Source organism: Mangifera indica, chromosome 11 (assembly GCF_011075055.1).
Source record: "Mangifera indica cultivar Alphonso chromosome 11, CATAS_Mindica_2.1, whole genome shotgun sequence".
In the NCBI taxonomy this organism is placed as follows: Eukaryota; Viridiplantae; Streptophyta; class Magnoliopsida; order Sapindales; family Anacardiaceae; genus Mangifera; species Mangifera indica.
The window spans coordinates 16,437,865-16,461,351 of record NC_058147.1 but is presented as its reverse complement, the minus strand read 5'-3'; the positions used below and the strand labels follow the sequence as shown (position 1 = coordinate 16,461,351).

The 23,487-nt window shown below is 33.2% G+C and overlaps 1 non-coding gene across 1 annotated transcript; it reads left to right on the top strand.

Annotated features, from left to right (window-relative positions):
- Positions 1 to 1,735: 1,735 nt before the first annotated feature.
- On the top strand, positions 1,736 to 1,842 carry LOC123230248. The gene has a single exon (XR_006505059.1). It is a non-coding gene; the product is annotated as a small nucleolar RNA R71 (small nucleolar RNA).
- The last annotated feature ends 21,645 nt before the right edge of the window (positions 1,843 to 23,487 follow it).

Sequence of the window (23,487 nt, the reverse complement as noted above, 5' to 3'; positions counted from 1 at the left end):
TAATGCATGACTCAAGTGGATCCTCAGGATATTTCTTGATAAAGACATCTTTCGTGCAATCATTGATAATGTCAACCTTGCAACAAGAATTCACAATGTTAGGTTGCTTTGACATTCAAAAAATATTAAACTTTACTTTTTCATTTCCAATCTCAAAAGTGAGTTTTCCATTTTTAACAATGATGATCGCTCTCATTATGGCTAAGAATAGTCTTCCTAGAACGTAAAGAACTTAAATATCCTCTTCCATTTTTAAAACCACAAAGTCTACAAGGATATAAAATTTTCTAACGTTAATTGGCATGTTTTCCATTATCCCTGTAAGATACTTTATGGATCTATTCGTTAATTATAAGGTCACTATAGTAAGTTTAAATTCTCAGAGCTCTAATCTTCTACAAATAGACAAAGGCACTAGACTTATCCTTGAACCAAGATCACATAAAGCTTTTTCAAAAGATTATTTACCTACTACACAAGGAATAGAAAAACTCCTTGGATCTTTAAGTTTTGGTGGTAACTTATTTTGTAAAATGGCACTACCTTCCTCCAAGAGAGTTACTATTTCAAACTTTTCAAGTTTCCTTTTATTTTAGAGGATATCTTTGAGAAACTTGGCATATATCGGCCTTTGAGTTATAGCCTCCATAAAAGGAACATTGAGATTTATCTACTTGAAGACATCTAAAGCTTTCCAAACTGTTGGTTAAGCTTTGTCTTTTGAAACGTTTGAGGAAAAGGCAAAGGTGTTGTATATGTTTTAGATGACACTTTCTTTTTAGGGGCTTCTTAGACATTTCCTTCAACCTTTTTCTTCAATGCATTTTCTTCACTAGACTTTTTAACTTCCTGTTGCATACCCTCATCATCAACCTCATTTTCAACCTTGCTTAAAGGTTCACCCAATTATTTACCACTCTTGGTGACAATTGCCTTATAATTCTCCTTTGGATTTTGAGGTTGGCTAAGTAGCTTTTCTATTTCCCTATAATTGGAAGTACTTGCTTATTGACCCAATTATACCTCAAGCATCCTATTATGTATGGCTAATTGATCAACCTTGGCAGTGAGTTGTTTAATCGCTTCATCTTGGGCATTGACCTTTTGTTTTTGGGCAATAATAAAATTCTCCATCAACAATTCTAGATCTGATTTTTGCTCTTAAGGAGGTTGAAGGTGATGTAGAGGTTCAAGTTTAGTGTTTCTAGTTTGGAACCCTAGAGATAACTGTTTAAAATTCTAGTTTGGGTTGGAAGTATTGGTTTGGTTTGACCATGTGAAGTTTGGGTAGTTCCTCTAACCTAGGTTAAATGTATTTGAGTAAGCATTACCCTATCCCCTTTGGCTATATTGAGAGAATTCACTTGCTTATTTATTAGCTCATGTGCATAATGGGTACTTAAATGGCATTCGAAACTTGCATAATCTCCTTAACAAATCTCACAACTAGGAGTACTTACAACTTTCATATCTAATCTCTCTAATTTCTTTGTCAATGCATTTGACTTAGCAATTCACCATAGTAATTCCATCCACGTCATGTACTCCCAAATGTCTTCTTCGATTAGCTCTATCATTAGACCATCGACAACTGTTGGAAGCCATTTCTTTAATCAAATGCAAAGTCGCATCAGATGTTTTACCCATTAATGACCCATTAGCAGTTGCATCCAAAATACTTTTCAACAAGTAAGAAAGACCATTATAGAAAGTTTGAACAACTAGCAAATTAGGCAAACCATGATAGGGACATTGTCTTTGTAAACTTTTAAACCTTTCCCAAGCCTCATATAAAGACTCATCATCCCTTTGGTAAAAAGTGGTGATCTCATTTCTCAATTTAACAATTTTACCAAGTGGGAAATATTTTGCAAGAAAAGCCTGAGAAAGTACCTACTAGGTAGTGAATGCACTAGGTGCTTTAGAATCCAACCAAGTAGTCACTCTATCCCTTAATGAAAATGGAAATAGCCTTAATTTAATTACATCTTCAAGAACCTCATTCATCTTGAAGGTGTCACATATCTGAGAGAAACATGACAAGTGGACATGTGGATTATCATTTTCTAATCCGAATTGATCTTGTTGTACCATCTGAACAATGGAAAGTTTGATCTCAAAATTGTTGGTGACCAAAGTAGGCCTCACAACACTAGAATAACTATCATGTGTAATAGGTACAACATAAACATGAAAAGCTCGTTGATTGTTGATTTTATCCTTCATGGCAACTCTTTGTCTTGCTGGTTTTTCTCTTTTATGTCTTTTAAAGGTTCTCTCGATTTCTGGACAAAATCCAATAATTTAGGGGGGGGGGTGGTTTGAGAACTGATCATAAACCAATAGAGTACCTACAAGGAAAGAACAAAGATAACAAGAAATCAAATAAATCAAAAATAAAATGAAATAAAACTCTAGTCTAGCCAACTACAAATTATACTAATATCAACATAGCACTAATCCCCAGCAATCATGCCAAAAACTTATTGCCAATGGCTCGTAAGTATACGAGTCAATCAAGTAATATAGATAGATGTTTGTCCCATAGCGATTGGTTGTCGAGTACAAGTTTGTTTTGTAATTTAAATTAGCTAGAGAAATAAAATGCTTTGGATGAAAATGGAATTAAAATTAATTAAAATGCAAACTAACTAAATCGAATTAATAAAAGAAAATAAACACCTAATAAATTAAAAGTGAAATATCAATATAAGAAACCCATAGTTTATGATTTCACTATCAACTACTCAAAAATTAGTAATGAATCCAATTAAAATCAATGATAAGATGAATTGTTGATGGTTAATTATCCTATTTTACAGAATTCCTCTCTCAAGGTTAATTAGACGTTTTGAGATTAAAAGCTTACCAACTTTTGTGGTATGATGTTAATCGAAACCGATTAATTTCTATGACAATCAATTTACTTACAAGGATTTATATTTATCTCTAAATAAAACCTTAGGTTTAGCAAAGACATGAACTAATTGGGTATGTATTTCTCAACATCGCACTTCAATCTACAAACAAGCATGGTATTGGGTCCTAAAACCAAGCAAGAAGTTAAAATCACAATTACTAAATCAAACATTTATCATCAATAATTAAAAATCAAAACCCATTACATAATCTTTAAGAATTTATAAATTCATCATAAACCCTAGCAAAGGAAATTAGTTATTCATTGTTATATAGTTCAAACTACAAGAATAAGTTGAAGGTAGAGACATTTTGAATCAGTGAAAAAAGATAATAAGAAAGATAGGAAAAACTCTAAGGTATTTAAATCTTAATTCTCTTGGGTCTTTTATCTTAAATCTTGAATCTTCACTTTCTACTTGTTTTTTGAAGCTTTCTCTCTTTAAAAATCCCTTGGGTTGCTGCATTTTGGTGATAGGGAAATGAAGAAGACGCAACTTTCTTTTCATATGCTACCACTTAACCTTATTTTTTGGCTTTATAAATATTATTTCTGCCCCGTAATTATGGGCACCAATTATAGCCATAAGACTGCCCGTAATTAACCTCTGCCTTTTGATATAAAGTCTTCTCATTTGCTTCTTTAAACTTCTATTTTTGTTCTGAAAGGGCTTACATGTCTCCAAAGCATCTAAAAATATAATTCAAAGTACAAAATAAGATCAAGTCATAAAAATTAAATAAAACTCAAAGAATTTGACAAAATAGACCAAAATTCACTTTAAAAACATACTATTATAACCCTATTTGTGTGTATTTCATACATACATCATTACATTTCTCTCCTTCATATTTGGAATTTCGTCCTCAAAATTCACTTGAATAATTCAGGAAACTTTCGTCTTATGTCTAATTCAGTTTCCCACGTGGCTTCTTGAACCCGATGATTCCCCCAAAGAACTTTCACAAACAGGATTTGCTTATTCTAAGTGTCTTCACCTTTCTGTCTAGAATCTAAATTGGTAATTCTTCATAAGATAAATCCTTTAACAAATCAATCTCTTTAATGCTCAGAATGTGACTCGAATCCTTAATGTACTTATAAAGTAACAAGACATGGAACACATTGTGAATGTGATCCATACTCACAGCCAACATAAGACAATAAGCCACCTTATGAATCCTCTCCAATATTTTGAATGGATCAATAAACCTCAGAGCCAACTTTCTTTTTCCCCTGAATCGAACAATATTCTTAAAAGGAACAACCTTTAATAATACCTCTTCACCCATGACAAACTCTAAATCTTTCCTTTTTTAATCTGTAAAGCTTTTCTAATGATCTTAAGCCTCTTTCATTCTCTGCCTTATCAATTGAACAACTTCGATCATCTTTTCTGCCATTTTAAGCCCTAAAGACCACTCTAGTGACTTCTTTTCACCAGATCATCCTAATACAAAAGAGACCAACACTCTCTTCTGTAAAGAGCTTCATAGGGTGTTATCCTTATAGTCAATTGATAGCTGTTGTTATAAGCAAATTCTATCAAAGTGATAATGTCTACCCAATTCACCTTATGATCTAAACAACAAGCTCAAAGCATACCCTCGATAATCTGATTAGTCTACTCTATTTGACTATCTAATTAAGGATAGTATGTTGTATTAAAAGAAAACTTAGTACCCATAGAATTTTGGAGACTCCTCCAAAAAGTCAATACAAATCTGGTATCTTGATCCGACATAATGGTTTTAGGAATTCCATGCAATCTCACTATTTCTTTAACATAAATCACTCCCAATTAATTTGTAGGTGTAGAGTCTTTAATTGGCACAAAGTGTCTTGACTTTGTCAGTTGATTCACAATAACCCATAAAGCATTAAATCCTCACTGTATTCAAGAAAGTCCAACTATAAAGCTTATTAAAATATCCTCTTATTTCTATTCAAGCACACTCAAGGATTGTAGTAATCCAAATGGTTTTTGATGTTTGAACTTGATATGCTGACACTGAGACATCTAGAAATAAATTCCCTTACATCTTTTGTCATGCTAGGCCATAAGAAATTTCCCTTAATTTTAACTTAACACTCTATCTACCAACTAATAGCCATCTTCAAGTCCATCAAACATTTTTTGCTTAATATGTTGGCACCATTCATCCTTTAATTAACCCTTTTGAATTTCACTTAATAGAGTTTATTGAATCTCTAACTTTGCCAAAATACCCGTTATTATCTCAATTTGTATAGAAAAGATCTCCTATTGTAACTTTTTTTGAACCATTATCTGACTTAGGAAGGCTTTTGACTCAAAGAATTTGTGGCTACATTAGCTATTCTTAGGTGCGACTTGATTTCACAATCATAATCTTTTACTAGCTCTAACCATCTTCTTTATCTCATATTGAATTCCCTTTGTGTGGAAAAATATTTAAGACTATTATAATCAATATAAATATTGCATTTCACTTCCTACAAATAATGCCTCCATATCTTCAAAGTGAAGACAATTGCTACCAATTCAGATCATGAGTGGTATATCTGCTTTCAAAATCTTTTGTTGTCTTGATGCATAAGAATTACCCTTCTTTGTTGCATTAGAATTGCTCCTATCACACTTTGAGAGGCATCAACATATATAATAAACTCTACCCCGTCTTTTGGAAATGCCAACACATTAGCGAAAGTTAACCTTTATTTCAATTTTTGAAAACTTCTTTCACACTGATTAGTCTATACAAAAGGGGCTTCTTTCTTTGTAAGAGTTGTAAAGGGTTTAGCCAACCTTGCAAATCCTTCTATGGACCTATTGTAATATCTAACTAAACCTAAAAAGCTTTAAACTTCCTTGATAGTCTTCGGTTTTTGCCAATCTAGGACTGCCTTAATCTTATTAGTATTTATCGTGATACTATCAATTGTTACCATATGCTCTAAATATACCACTCTATCTAGCCTAAACTCGTATTTGTTAAATTTGGCATACAATGCCTCTCTCTTATCCTTTGGAGTAGAAAACTCAGGTGCTCCTTATGTTCCTCTCAACTTTTCGAATGAATGAAAAATCATTAATAAATACTATAATGAATTTATCAAAACAGCCTTGGAACACTTTATTAATCAAATCCATGAAAATGGTTGAAGCATTGGTTAACCCAAAAGGCATCACCACGAATTTATAATAGTCATATCTCATTTTGAAAGTTGTCTTAGGGATATCATTCTTAGAAACTCTTACTTGATGATATCCTGATCTTAAATCAATTTTTGAAAAGATTGAAACTCCCTTTAATTGATCAAACAAATTATCTATTTAAGAAACTGGGTATATATTCTTGATTATGACCTTATTCAACTATCTATAGTTAGTACACATTCTTACTGATTCGTCTTTCTTCTTTACAAACAAAATCAGGGCTTTATAAGATGAATGACTCGACTTGATGAACCTATTATCTAACAACTTTTGAAATTCTTTTTTAAACTCTTGTAACTCAACCGGTGCCATTCGATAAGGGGCTTTGGAGATATGTGTAGTTCATGGTGATAGCTCTATGTTGAACTTTACTTCCCTCTCAAGTGCCAAACACAAACAACCCTCTCATGACATTTCAAATAAGGACATATGATTTTCCACTAATTCCAGCCATTCCTTAACCACTGATGGGTCTTTAGTTCTTAAGAATTTTTGTGGTTGATGTCTAGTTAGTAATGAGTAGATAAGATGCAACTGTGCCTTAAGGGATGTTTGTGTTTCAAAAGAGGTCACATCTATTAATGCATGAGCAGGTAAAGCCTGAACCAACTCGCTGACTTGCACTTGAACATTAGCATATTTTTTTTCTTTAAATGCCTCTTTAATCAAATTCTTAACTTCCATGACATTAAATTCTATCTGAGTAATGTTAGGGTAGATGTCCAAGAGCCAATCGTATTTGATATATGTGGATGTAATTTTATATTAATTTTTAATAAAGGGATTTACTGTTATTCTATTCATACTTTTTAGTTATATAATTGTACGAATAAGATACCCTTAGAATGGTAGAACTATAATGAGGGGGTCAAATAACTGATCGTGGGAATCCTATGTACATATTAAGTGACCATTCTAGAAATGCTCATAATCTTAACATTCAATGAATAAGGGCACATGTAATGATAATGTGATTATCATAGTGTTAAGTGACTCCACTAAAAGTGATGGCAATTTTCATGCGTTGAAGTTGTTGTAAATAGCTTGGCGTAACACGAGTGCACATTGTAGACATGTTCACCAAACCGACCTAACCAGAGGAAATCTATATAGATGGTTACTCTAGTATCTATGGAATAAATCCTCTAAACAACACGAGTATATGTGATCCTTTGACTTGAGGTCACTAGAGCATCTCGTATAAGGATCGGTATGCTTTGACACTACCCAACATGTCGTTGTAATTGGGATAACTATACAGGTAGTAATTGACCATATAGTAAGATACATGGAGACTATGGTTGATCAATAAAAGATTTGTCATTCTTAAGCACATTAAAAGATATCTCAAATGAGAATACTATATAACTTTCATCATTGTTTGAATCTATGGCCATAGTAGGATAAAGTTACAGTCTAATCCGTGTTAGTCATTTATGTGTATTAGTTCATACTAAGAAACTACTGAGATATGCACATTTCTATGTCTCAACTTTGAGAGATATTGGCTGATAAAAGGATAGAATTATATGTAACTATGATATTGTAAATGCTTAAAAGATATCCACTAACACTCAATTGTCCTGGTGGCCCTAATGCCTTGCTAAAGGCCAATCTTAATATGTTTAGATTTGTTTAGAATCTAGACAATACTGATTCAATAGAAAGCTTATAGGTCACATGCATAAAAAAGTTGAATCAAATTCAGAGGTGAAGATTGTTTAATGACAATCCTAGTATTTAGGGTCAAGAAAGAGATTACAAATGACTTGGTTTGCCTATTAGGGTTGAAAGGACCTAATTGACCACACTTTAACCAAGTGCACAACTATACACCTTAATGTGCCAGTCGTAAACTTTGGTAAGGAAAGTGTTAACCATGCATATGCATAATGTTGGCTGACACCATGAACAAAATATATGTTGGTTGACACACACATGTGGTATTGACCATGCAAGCACCAAGGCATGTCGATTATGCATGTATATGCTAATCGTGCATATGTTTGTGTAGATGGGTGTCATGCTTGGTTGAAATTTCATTCGTGCTTGGACACTTGCACATATAAATTAAAAACGTAAGTTAGCAATTAAAAATACACAAAACACTAAGTGAAAACTTAACCACCACTATTTCTATTCTATCTTTCTCATGAACACATCCATCTAGCCAAAGAGCTTTGGCAGCCTCTTTGTATGGATTTCCTCTCTTATATTCGTGCTCCACATAGATACCAAGGTATCACCTCTTGAGGGTTGGATAACATATTATCTCAAGTCACTTGAAGTTCGAAGGAGCCATCAATGCATGTATAAACCTAAAATACATTATGAGTGTTTTTGTATGTTTCATTATTTTTATGATTTAAATGGGTATCCTAGTTGGAGTTTCAAGATTATTTGTTTTAATTTTTTTTTAAATTCCATTGTACTGTTGGTTATGGACACCTTGAAAACCTTACAGTGGTTTTAGAGCTAGAGTTTACATTAATTTTCATAAAAATTATACTTGCAGTTAGTTTAATTAATTTTTATATGTTGATTACATGTAATTAAGATTGATCGAAATTGAATAAAATTGGTAAGATGATTTGCAATCGTGTTGTTGCATAATTTCTTGGGTATCATGTACAACGTAAACTATGTTAAATTACTGAGTGATGATTTCTGAATTTTTATTTGAGTTTTGTTGATATATGCAAGTTTGTTTTGGTTGAATGTCATCAATTTCATGTTGTCGCATGAAATTGCGTTCAAATTGTGTTGATTGCATGATTTGAAGATTGTTTCTAGTGTGAGTACAGTTTATGTGTCATATTCTCTTACCTCGGTGATTGACTTGCAAAAAATTTAGGAATTTTCTTAGTTTCTTCCATTGATGTCTGGAAAAACCACCATGCATGGCCGACACCAAGCAATGCATAGTAGATGCTAGGTTCATATCTTCTTGGCATCATGTCTTGGTGCACAGTTGGATACTTTCTTATCTAGCCCTGCCTTGGTATTGTGCCAATCGTGCACCTTGGTTAGTTTCGAGTCGTGTCGTCTAGCTTTTTGTTATGCTCTTCATTGGTATATGATTCTGGAATTTTGTTGAATTCTAAATGCATGGCTAGACACTTCACTTACATGTCCAACAAGGTTAAAAATATCAATTTAGTCCTATTTTGTTGAATTGGGATTGAATTAAACTTTCTTAAACTTTAAGGTTGAATTACAATTTTATAAAACTTCAAAGACCAAAAACATTTGACAGATAGGATAATAATAATTAAAGTTTAATTTTAATTAATATGTATATGTATGGATGTGTGTGTGGTGCTTAGTACGCAACCAATGAACCTTTGTGAATGTTTTATTTATTCATTTATTTTGGGTTGTAATTCTTAAACAGGGTCTACACACCTTTGTTTTGTCCTATTTCTTCTTTTGGATTAGGTTGTTTTATTTCTTAGAATTACGTAAGTAGGAAACAAAACCATGTAATAATTAAAGACTGGAGATGAAAGGACAAGCGTGAAGACTCGAAGATGAAAATGCACCTAGGTTGACTACTTAAACTCCTCTTAGCTCGAGAGGTTTGACAATAGTTATGGTTGTGTACTGGCATATTTTATTTTTAGGTTGTAGAATGTATGTGTAGGTTTTATTTTGCAAATATCACCTAACATGCAATTTAAAATTTGATAAGACTAAATAATAAAACCCTTCAATTTAAATATTAAGTTTAAGATTTAATTGGTTCCTTCTAATATGATGCCCTAATTAAGCCTATATTTATGGAACCTTATTCACAAAAGTGAAAGGTACATTTCTGCTAGGTGAAAAATTAGGAGTTGATTATATTGAGTCTAACTTAACTAATGTACTTTGCATACTCGCCAAAGCAAAGGTGAAGTATGTTAAAGGCAAGTGCATTGTTTGATTGCAAACTCTCTAAGGGAGGACAAGTTGCTCTCATATGATCAAGATGATTGACAATATTGAACGGTTGGTGAGCTTAGGCTTCATGATGGACAATGAGATTGTCATTAACTTGGTGTTGAAATCTTTCCCTAAATCATGAGATAATTTCATCATGAATTTTAACCTAAACAAAAAGAAGAAAACCCTTGAGAAGTTTCCATATATGCTTATGATTATAGAATAAGAGGTATGAAAGTAGCTTCGACTAATGTGCTTGTGGTTAGAGCCTAAACATCAAAAGTCAAGGCCAAGGCTAAGCCCAAGCCCAAGACCAAGCCCAAGCCTAAGTGTAAAAGCAACCTGATACTACTATTCAACCTATAGGTGGTGTGAAGATGGAAAAAAGTTGTCTACTCCTATTGTGGCAAGGTAGGTCTCTGGAAGAGACATTACAAGCCTTTCTAGAGAACAACAAGAAAAAGATAGTTGAAACCTCTACTTCAGTATGTTTGTCATTGAAATAAATTATTCTCCCTGCTCATCTTGAGTTGCAGACAAAGGATACAGTTCTCATATTTGTTCTAATATGTAGAGACTATAGTAGAGTAGATTACTCGCCAAAAGAGATGTTGACCTACGTGTTAGAAATTGAACATATGTTGATACATTAGCCATAGGGATTTATTATCTTAGGTTGCCAACTAGCTAGTTTTATAACTAAGAAATTGTTATTATGGTCTTTCTATTTTTAGAAATTTAGTTTCTGTGTTTGTTTTAGTTAAACAGGGATATTTGGCTTTTATTGTTGATAATATTATAACCATCAACTTAAATAATATTCCCTATGGAATAGCTAAATTACATAATGGTTTATATATTCTAAAAGTGGATAATAAAGTTCTCAATGTACAAAATTATAAGCGATTAAAATCAAATGATCTAAATACCATATATTTGTGACATTATAGGCTAGGCCACATAGAATTGAAACATATATCAAAACTTCTTGAACAGAGTGTCTTGCAATCATTTGACTTTCAACCATATGATAAATATGAATCATGTCTATTGGATAAGATGACTAAAGCACATTTCACTAGACACAGAGAAAAGACGATTGAATTATTAAGAATTATACAAAATGATGTGTATGGGCCTATGATAGTGTACAACATATATGGGAAAGCCTACTTCGATATATTTACTAATAATTTCAATAGATATTACTATGTTTTTTTGATGAAACACAAGTCTGAATGTTTTGATAAATTCAAAGAATTCAAGAATGAAGTTGAAAAGCAACATGGGAAACACATTAAAGTCCTTCGAAGTGATTAAAGAAGAATACCTCGATGCTAAATTCAAAGAATACCTAAACAAAAAAGGGATTGTATCTCAACTCACCTTTCCTGATATACCGTAACATAATGGTGTATCTGAATAAAGGAATAGGACTTTGATGGAAATGGTTAGGTCTATGATGAGTTTGGCCAATCTACTCATGTCTTTCTGGGGTTATGCCCTAGAAACTACTACCTATATAGTATATCGTGTCCCATCTAAATCTATGGATAAAACTCTATAGTAGTTGTGGATTGGGCGAAAGCCTAATCTAGATTACTTGAGAATTTGGGGTTGTGAAGCTTATATCAAGAAATTGACTTTAAACAAGCTGAGTGCTAATTCTTAAAAATGTATCTTTGTGGTGTACTCAAAGGTTACTATAGGATACTGCTTTTACCATCTAAAGGACCAAAAAGTCTTTGTTACTTGCATTAGTGTGTTCTTCAAGAAAGAATTTATTCTTAAGAGAACTAGTAAGAGAAAGGTGAAACTTAATGAAGTTCCTGAACCATGGGATACCATAGATGTTAGACAAGACGATGTGCCATCACAGATGGTTAACCGTGATAAGAAAGTTCCTTCACCTCAGGTGGAACAACCTTAGCAAACACAAGAACTATATAGGTCTACATAAGTATGCCATGAGCTAGAGAGATTTGGTTCTCTTCTGACTCAATACGATGGTGTACTGGTCATTCATGATGACAAACCTAAGACCTACAATGAAACTATTTTGAGTTCAGATTTTGACAAATGGTTGGATGTCATAAAATTTAAAATTGACTCCATATACCATAACCAAGTATAAACTCTGGTAGATGCACCTGAAAGGGTAAAACCTGTAGGGTGCTAATAGGCTTTCAAAAGAAAAATTAACATGGAAGATAACATGCATACCTATAAAGCACAATTAGTTGCAAAAGGTTTTACTTAGAAGTATGACATCAACTATGATAAAACGTTTTTGCCAGTTATTATGCTTAAGTCTATTATGATTATGCTTGTTATAGCTACGTATTATGACTGTGAAATCTTTCAAATGAATGTCAAGACTACCTTTGTGAATGATAAACTTGTAAAGGATGTCTATATAGTGCAACCTGATGGTATCATTCTCACTGAATAAATAGACAAAGTATGAAAATTGGAAAAATTCATTTATAAAGTTAAGTAAGCTTCTAGAAGCTAGAACATTCATTTTGATGAAGCCATTTGTGAGTTCAAATTCATCAAAAACGTAGATAAACCATGTATGTATAAAATGGTGACTAGAAGCATGATTACATTTCTAGTATTGTATGCCAATGACGTCTTGATTATTACAAATGACATGCCAAACTTGTAATAGGTAAAGACTTGGTTATCCAAGTGTTCTTCCATGAAAGACTTAAGAGAATCAACCTATATTCTTAGGATTAAAATTTACTAAAATAGAGAGCATACATTGTTGGGCCATGGTGTTGACTAGATTTTATACGAAAGAATCTAAGAAAGGATTTCTACCTATGTCCCATGGTGTTTATCTTTTAAAAGATATGTGTCCAAGTACATAATTTGGGAGAGATAAGATGAGTAGGATTTTATATGTCTCAACTATAGAATCAATCATGTACACCATGCTATGTACGAGTATTGATTCTCATATGCCTTGAACGTTTGTAGTAGATATCAATTTGATCGAGGTAAAAAACACTCGATGGTTGTCAAGAACATCCTAAAATACTTAAAAAGGACTAAAGATAAGTTTTTGGTTTATAGAGGGGAATTTGAAATCATTTTTAGAGGCAACAGTGACAATCAGGGTTTGTGTTTTATTTGAAAGATGGTACAGTTAGTTGGAAAAGCTTCAAACAAAGTACAATAGTTGATTCTAAGATAAAGTGTGAGTATATTACCTTTTCAAAAACAGCCAAAGAAGCTATATAGATCAACAAGTTTGTGACTAAACTTGGAGTGGTTTTTAGTATTACTAAGTCGATTGAGCTCTATTGTGACAACAATAGAGCAATTGCTCAAGCAAAGAAGTTGTAGTCTCATCAGAGGTCTAAATATATACTTAGATGATATCACCTGATCTAAGAGATTGTTCAATGAGGTGGCATACAAATAGCAAGGATTGATAAAAATGACAATTTGACTGACTAATTAATAAAGCCTCAATGGCAGCAGAAGCTTGATAGACATGTAGTCAAATTTGGTATTAGATATATGTCTAATTGACTATAGTGTAAGTGAAAGATTGTTAAGATGTCTGCCCTATAGCCAATTGTATTTAACATTGGTGGATATAATTTTATATTAATCATTAATAAAAAGATTTACTAGGTATATCTTGCTCAACTACCTTTACTTGATAATAGCTTAACCACAAATCAACCTTGAAGAACATCATTGATTCTCTTATTTGGTCAAAAAGGTTATCAGTTTTAGGTAAAAGGTATTTATTCTTCATTGTCCCCTTGTTCAAATCTCGGTAGTCTATATACATCCTCATGGACCTATATTTCTTCTTAACAAACAAGATGAGGGCTTCCCAAGGAGAATGACTCAGCCTGATAAAGTCATTCTCTAATAATTCTTAGAGTTACTTCTTTAACTCTTGCAACTCAACTAGGGCTATTTTGTAGGATGTCTTAGATATAGGTGTTGTGCCCAACAATAGTTCTATACTGAACTTAATCTTTCACTTAGGAGCTAATCTTAGTAACTCTTTCAAGAAGACATTGAAAACTTTTGAACCACTAGCATCAATGCTTAGGCCTAACTCTACCTTGCTCACTACATTAGCCAAGAAACCTATACACCTTTTACTTAGCATTTTCTTGCCTCCAAAGTATTGATTATCAAACTCTTGATACGCCCTCCACCGAATTCAAATTGGTCCTTATTTTTAAGGTTGAACAAGACTTTCTTATGCTAGAAGTCAATCTTAACTCCACTCCTCCCGAGGAAATCCATCCCTAAAATCATGTCAAAATTTGGCATCTCGAGCACTATCAAGTCTGCTAGAAGTTGTCTGTCCTATATATCAATAACCTATCCTATTATCATCTTATCACCAATCACTGACCCACCATTTTAGTAGTTATATCTTAACTTTTCAAGCCACTCTGATTGGTTGTACTTCTAATCTTTCTACTAAACTATTGGGTACAAAACAATACGTAACACCATAATCAATCAAAAGTAAATAGGATTGTTAGCGTAGGTGTTCTAGTGCTAATCGAATTTGGCATTTGTTAATGTAATTTTATATTAATAATTAATAAAGTATTTATTGTTATTTAATTCATATGTTGTCTATTTATATGATCATACAAATAACATGCCTTTAGATTAGTAAAACTGTGGCAAGGGGATCAAATGACTAATCGAGGGAACCCTATGTACACTTTTAGTGATTATTCTAGAAACGTATGTAATCCCGATATTATAATGAATTAGGGCATATGTAATGATAATAGAATTATCATAGTGTTCAGTGACCCCACCAAAAGTGGTGAAGTTTTAACATGTCGAAGTTATTGTAAATAGCTTTGTCCAACACATAGGTGCACATTGCAAATATGTTCATCAAATTGATCCGATCAGAGGATATCCATATGGATGGTTGCTCCAATGTCTATAGAATAAATCCTCTGAACACTGTGGGTGCATGTGATCCTTTGACTTGAGATTACTAGATCATCTCGTACAAAGATCAGTATGGTTTGACTCTATCAAACATGTTGTCGTAATTAGGGTAACTATAAAGGTAGTAATCGGTCATATCATGAGATACCAAAAAACTATGGTTGATCAATAGAGGATTCGTCACTTTTGAGCATAGAGGAAAATATCTCATATGAGAATACTGAATGATATCTATGATAGCTTTAATCTATGGTCACAGTGGATAAGGTTGTAGCTAATTCATGTTAGTCACTGATATGTATTGGTTCATACTAAGAATTCACTAAGATAGACAAATTTCTATATCTCAGTCTTGAAAGATATTGGTTGATGAAATGATTGAATTACATGTAACTATGATGTTGTAAAAGCTTAAAAGATGTCTACTAACACTCTATCATCTAGATGGTCATGATGCTTTGCTAGAGGCCAATCTTAGTATATGTTTAGATTCACCTTAAACCCGAACAATATCAATTCGATAGAGAGTTTATGGGTCACACATATATAAGAGTTGAATCAAACTCATAGATAATGAAATTCTCAATGTGCGAAATAATAAATTATTGAAATCGAATTATCTGAATATCCAATATCTGTGGCATTATAGGTTAGGCCATATAGGACTTAAACGTATATCAAGACTTCTTGAACAAAGAGTCTTGCAATCATTTGACTTCCAATCATATGATGAATGTGAATCCTGTCTATGAGGCAAGATGGCCAAAACACCCTTCACTAGACACAGTGAAAGGGTGATTGAACTATTAGGGATCATGCATAATGATGTGTGTGGACCAATGACAATGTACATCAGAGATAGGGAAACTTTCTTTGTCATGTTTAATGATGATTTCAGTAGATATGGCTATGTGTTTTTAATGAAACACAAGTCTAACTGTTTTAATAACTTCAAAGAATTCAAGAACGAAGTATAAAAGCAACTTGAGAAATAAGTTAAAATCCTTCGAAATGACAATACCTAAGTGTTGAATTCAAACAATACTTAGTATCTTAACTTACACCTCCCGGTACTCTATAACATAATGGTGTATCTAAATGGAGGAATATGACCTTAATGGAAATAGTTAGGTCTATGATGAGTTTTACTGATCTACTTATACCTTTCTGATGCAATGCCCTAGAAACTATTACCTTTGCACTAAGTCGTGTCCTATCTAAGTCTGTGGATAAAACTTCATACGAGTTGTGGATTTGGAGAAAGCCCAATTTAGATTACTTTAAGATTTGTGGTTGTAAAACTTATATCAAGAAATTGACTTTAAACAAGCAAATATCATGCCTACCTAGACAATATAGTGTCAATAAACACAAAAATGTGTCAATCTTAGTGATTCCTCGATATAAACTGTGTAACACCCCTCCCTAGAAGTACTACCCACCAAAGGAGAAATGTTACGAATTAATATCCAGATCGTCTTTTTTATTTATTTTAAAAATACTTTAAAATAAACGCATCACTTAAAGTGTTTAAAAAGTATTCCAAGAAAACTGAAAATCTGGAAGCGAACAAAAGATGTATATACTCATATGAAAACTCATCTGAAAGCGTCTGAAAATAGGGAGTAATCATATACAATTGTACAATCATCTCAAAAAGGTCAAAAGTCGACAAGAACATGCCACTGTATGCATGTAACATAAACCAGAGATAACCTGCTCCAACTGGATCTATCTTTACTGACCTAACCCTGCCTCGCAGCTACCTCGATCACCTGTACCTACAATCAGGAAAGAAAAGGAAGTGAGAGAAAAGAACACTCAATAAGAGGAAAGAATTAAGTAAACTATCTTATTTCCTATTCTAACTCACTCTCGGGACTCAACCTCACTCATAACCCCCATAAGAACTCGAGGGAATAATCTAGTTCATGTTTTACCATTTGGGTCATACTTTGTCCCATCTGGTGTCTATTTGATACTTTCTAGAAGCTGACTATAGGGATTTGACACTTTTCTAAGCTTGAGCTCTCTTTTTTTCTCTCACCACACCATTTCTGAATCTGATTTGAACTTTACTACTAGCATGCTCTACTGCGAGCGAACCCTACTGTGGGTCTATGTCCTACTACAGACGTGCCCTACTACGGGTGGTATAGTGTAAAGTGCCCCCTCATAGTTCATAGCATGCATGCGTGTCTTATATCTTACTAATCTTGCTTCCATCTAAATCTATTCATAACTCACCAGACCATACTCTTTGGACGACCTCTGAATCTTGAGCCCCAAATTCCTTTTCTTGCTTTTCTTTCTTTTCTTCTTCTTTTCTTTTTCTCTCCTTTCTTTCCTTTCCTTTCCTTTCTTTTCTTTCTTTCTTCCTTTCCTTTTTCTCCTCCTTTTCTTTCTTTCTTTCTTTCCAAAAACTACGAAATACTGTTCACAGAACAGTCATTTGGCAGGGAAGCCTTTTTTTCATACAATTTAACAGCCCAAACAGTTTCTAATTCATACAAGCTATATATCGTTGAAAGGAGGATTCAAAGATCTTTCCAAAAAGCTCTAATAACACTCATAATTCAATAGATAAGACAGTCAAAACGTGAGATGAAATCAGTGGCAAAAACTGTTTCCTCTGTTTATTTGGTAAAGCAGTCCTTGCGGTTTTTATAATATTTAATAGTCCAAATGATCCCCAATTCATACAAGCTATATATCCCTGAAAAGAGAATTCAAAGAGCTTTCCAACACGATATAATAGCACTCATAACTCATTATATAAGATAGTCAAAACGTGAGAGGAAATCAGTGGCAAAAACTTTCTCCTCTGTTTATTTAGTAAAGCAATCCTTGTGGTTCATACAACATTTAACAGTCCAAATGATCCCCAATTCATGCAAGCTATATATCCATGAAAAGAGTATTCAAAGAGCCTTCCAACAAGATATAATAGCACTCATGATTCATAAGATAAGGTAGCCAAAACATGGGACGAACGCAGTGGCAAAACTATAAATATTGTCCAACTCTCTGCCATCAACAAAATCACACACATAGACACCCCAAATAGCAAAACAACATTTCTCAACTTCAAAATCATCATTTATAACATAGATCCAAGGAACCAAAAGCCTAAAACATGCAACATATCAAGGATGATACCCTTTACCTTATTTCAAGCCAATTTTTTGCAAGTTGGCTTCCTTTTCCTTGTCTTGCTTCCTTTATCACCAAAATCACCTTAAATCAACACCAAAACATACTAACATATTCATATAACATGCTTCCAATACATATGTAAACATAGGTAAAGGGAAAAGGAAGAGATCTTTTGGTTGCCAAGGCTTCCAAAGTGCTTCATTTTATTTTCTTTCCTTACTTGTCTTCTAAAACTCCTTTAAATCCTTTCTTTTTCTTCAAAAAAAACAAAGAAAGGGCATGAAGAAGGCTGGCTGCTGGATGAGGCGGAGAAGATATGGAAAAAAGGTAAAAGTTGCCTTTTTGACTTTTCTCTCTCTTTATATAATCCTTATCTCATTTTCTTTTTCTTTTCTCTTTTCTTTCTTTTTTTTTTAATTTCTTTATGTATATCTATATATTTATATAGATATATATATATATATAAACACACACACACATGCATGTGATTATATATATTTAAAACTGGAAATATCTCAAAATATGGTCAAAAGACATAAATGCCTCTGAAATGCACTTGAGGGTATTACAAACTGATACACATCAATGACTAACATGAATTAGGCTGTAACCTCATCCTACTATGGCCACAGATTCAAGAAGTTATAGATGTCTTTCAGTATTCTTATGCGAGATATCTTCTCTTGTGCTCAGAAGTGACAAATCCTTTATCGATCAAACATAGCTTCTATGTATCTCACGATATGGTTGATTACTATCTTTATAGTTACCCCAATTACAAGGGCATGATACATAATGTCAAACCATACTAATCCTTATATGAGACAATCTAAGAACCTCAAGTCAAAGGATCATATACACCCACGATGTTCAGAGGATTTATTCTATAGAAATTAGAGCAACCATCCATATGGATATTTTCTGATCGGGTCAATCTGATGAACAAGTCTACAATATGTATCCATGTGTTGCAACAAGCTATCTATAATAGCTTGGACATGTGAAAACTATTGCCACTTTTGTGGAGTCACTTAACACTATAATAATCTCATCATCATTGCACATGCCGATATTTATTGCAATGTTAAGATTACAGACATTTTTATAATGGTCATTTAATGCGTATATAAGGTTCTCACGATTAATAATTTATTCCCTTTATCATAGTTATACCATTCTAAGGGTATCTTATTCATACAATTATATAAATAGCCAACATATGAAGCAGAATTCAATCTTTTCTTTAACTCTTGGAAACTCTCTTAACATGCATCTGACTATTAGAACTAGGTTTCCTTCTTTGTGAGAGTTATGATAATTCTCGCTAGCTTAGCAAACCCCTCAACAAACCTTCTTTAGCACCCGCTAATCCCAAAAAACTGCAAACCTCCATGAAAATCATTAGTGTTTACTAGTCTAGCATTACCTCAATCTTGCTTGGGTCAACTGATATACCATCTATTGAGACTACATGCCCTAAGAAACCTATTCTATAAAGCCAAAATTCATACTTTGTGAACTTTGCATACAACTGTTTTCCCTTTAACCTCTATAAGGTAAACTTTAGATATTGCTTATGTTTCTTTTGACTCTTAGAGTACATCAGAATGTCATCAATAAAAACCACAATGAGCTTATCTAAGTAGTTATAAAATACTTGGTTATTCAAGTTCATGAATACTACAGAGGCATTTGTTAATTTGAACTACATCATAACAAACTCAAAATAGCAATATCATGTCTATAAAATTATCTTGGATATATCTTGCTCAACTACCCTCATCTGATGGTAGCTTAACCTTAGGTTTATCTTAGAAAATACCACTGATCCTCTCAACTAATCAAATAAGCCATTTATTCTAGGTAATAAGTACTTATTCTTTATTGTTACTTTGTTCAGCTCTCTATAGTCTATGCGCATTCTTATAGACCTATCCTTTTTTTTCACAAATATAATTGGAGCTTTCTAGGTAGAGTGACTTGGTCTGATTTTACAAGTAATTCCTAGAGCTACTTGTTTAATTCTTATAGCTTGATTAGGGTCATTTAGTATAGTACCTTTAAAATAGGTGTTGTATCTGACATCAGTTTAAAGCTAAACTCTATCTCCTACTCAAAAGCTAATCTTAGTAACTCCTTTAAGAATACATCTAGAAACTCTTGAATGATTGGCATCTTTTTTACACTTAGGCTTGTCTCTACCTTACTCAACACGTGAGTTAAGAAACTTGTGCCTTTTTACTTAATATTTTCCTTACCTTCATGACGCTGATCATCATGCTTCTAATATGCCACTCAGTGAACTTAATTGATCTTTATTCTTAAGGCTGAACTAGACTTTCCTATGTCAGTAGTCAATCTAAGTTTTATTCCTCTCTAAGAAATCCATCCCTACAATCATGTCAAAGTCTAACATCTCAAATACTATTAAGTCTACAAAACGTTATCTATCTTGGATTCCTAATAACATTTCATCATTCACTATTGACCTACTCTTAGGTAACTCTATTTTGACTCTCTAGGCTAACCTTATTGGGTGTACTCCTAATCTCTTAACTAAACTCTTGGCTACAAAACAATGAGTAACACCATAGTCAATCAAAATGCATTAAAAGTACTAAGGTAAGAAATTTAACCAGTAACTACTTATAGGTTAGCCTCGATGGGCCCTTAGGTAATAGTGAAAACTCTAGTAGCAGCTCCTTCTAATAGCTACTCAACTCAAACTAGAGCCCGGGGAGAGGATCTAGCCATATGCCTTAGCTGATGTCACTTATAGCAAAATGTTTGCCTAGTCAGATATTGTACTCTATGATACCTGTCACACATTTTAAAAAGCTAAAACCTCGGGCCTCTTTTATTTTTTACTATTCTTCCAACTCTTCTTATTTCTTTTGGACTAGAAAGTTTTTTTTTCTCAAAGGGAAGACCTCTCTAAATCAAGGCACTATTGCTTCCTAACTGTAGTACTAGTGTTAATGCTGGTACTGGGGTTAACTAAGTCAAAGTTTGGCCATAAATCCTTTTCATAAACACCTCAACTTTGAAGAGTCTACTCAAGGCCTTACTGTAAGTCTAGGGTAGTTGGGTACCTACCATCACATCTCAAGCTATACTTGGGTCGAGTCCATATACAAACTTCTCTATTTGTCCAATCTCGGTGTTAGTTATCTCAAGGGCATACCTTACTAAGTGATTGAATTTGTTGGAGTATTCCTTCACTGAATATGTATATTGTGTAAGAAACACTTGAGCTCGAATGCACGTTACATCTACTCCCCTGTACAAAACTTCTTCCTAAACTCTGACTAGGATATCTCTAAGATCTTTGTAGTTTCTCGGACTAGGTTCCACTATGTCCTAGCACTATACTTAAAGAAGTAAGTGGTATATTTGACTTTCTCTTAATCCTTCATAACAAATAGGGTTATCGCTCTCTTTACTGAATCTAGCCATCCCTTAATTGCAATTGGGTCATTAACACCATCAAATGTTTTAGGCTAGTGTGTGTTGGGTAAGTTAAAGATAAGGTACAGTTGAGTCCTAGTTGGTACTACAATCATTGTTGTTGTTAGTGTGAATGTCACCTCAACTAAGCCTTGAGCTTGTGCCAACGGTGCCTAAGACAACTTGCTAACTTAAACTAAAGCATTTCTCTACTCCTTTAACACCTTTTTGACTATGTTTCTAACATTATTAGCATTTCAACTTGCTTGGAAAACTTGGGATACTATCATTTCACTCTATGTCCCTTGTGGGTTCTCGGTTTGATTGTTTTTGGAGCTAGCTCTAGTTTGCCTTATTTTTCCTAAAAAACCTGTAACTATGAGTCTCTATATAAACTTAGTAAGTATAATCAAATTTTAATTACAATGATTAGCTATGAGTGTGGTTAGCATGGAATGAGGGACTTACATTTCTACTCTGCTTGAATACACATATACTTAAGACATCCTTTGGGTATCAAAATCATGTTTTAATACCAACTTGTAACATCCCCCTCCAAAAGTGCTACCCTCCGAAGGAAGATGTCACTGGATTAATTATTTAAGCATGCATCCATTTTACAACATATAATAAATTGCGTAAAAATCATTAAATAAAACTTCATTTATTTATTTTTAAAAATTATGAAAAAACCCTTATTAAAAACATACATATAAATTGAAACATCATAATATATAGTCTAATACATAAATCAAAAACATGATAAAATGAAAATTGATAAAAGATTAAACGACCAGAATTCCTTCACAACTCTATGTGTGCTGACCACTGCTTGTCTTGCAATCGTCATGATCACCTACACCTACACATATGAAAGTAGAGGAATAAGTGATAAAACACTAAGTAGGAGACTATACTATTACTTTTTACATAATCTCTAAAATGCCCTTGGCTCAACCCATAAATTCTATCATCTTAAGTTAGCATTAAATCCCATAAGGATGATAGTGGGCCTTATCTATCATATTTATACTCATATTGTACAGTAGAGAATGTCTAGGCTACATATTTTTTAGGTCAAACTATATCTTGTTCGGTCATTAAGAAACCACTCCCCAGATTCCTATCTAGTATGAATATAACTTACCCAATGAAAACATCATTATATAAAAGCTTTAACTAAACTGTATACTACACCAATTAGATTGGATCAAATACAAGGATTCAACACTGTGGTTATGTAAGTTTTTTCTGTCTGTTTCACTACACTTAAACTTATTCTCAATTGGCTCTTTTATGAGAGATTACCTTACTATAGGTACAGTGACGCGAACCTTGACAATTTGACGCAAGACCCAACACCCAAGAAGACATTTTTCCTAAGACTGAATCGGTTTCGTCACTGAATGACCTTTGACCCGAATCGATATGGAATCAAAAAACCTTGGAATCGTAATAGTGAACGCCACAAGACCAAAGCTTGATAAGTTCAAAGGTTTGATAGTTCAAGAGTAAGCAAAATTATGCAAGTCGGCCAAAAGATCCATTTGTCATGAAAAAGTGAGTTTATATAGTACAATGCCAACTTAACCCTAAACTACCCATGACCCAATGGACTTCCAAACTTCCCAAGCCCATTACCTAAATAATTACCCAAAACACTAATTAAATTAAAATAAAATATGTCAATTGGACTCAATAAAGTCTAGCCTAGTCACAAACAACATTAAAATCATAAAAACCAAAAACCATAAATTTGGGTAAATTAAAACTTCGTAATACAAACTGAAACAGATTTAATTGGGCTTACTAATTAGATACAACCAATAAAGCTAGTTATTGTTCACTTTGATATATTACATGCCCCGTAACTCTTCCCAGA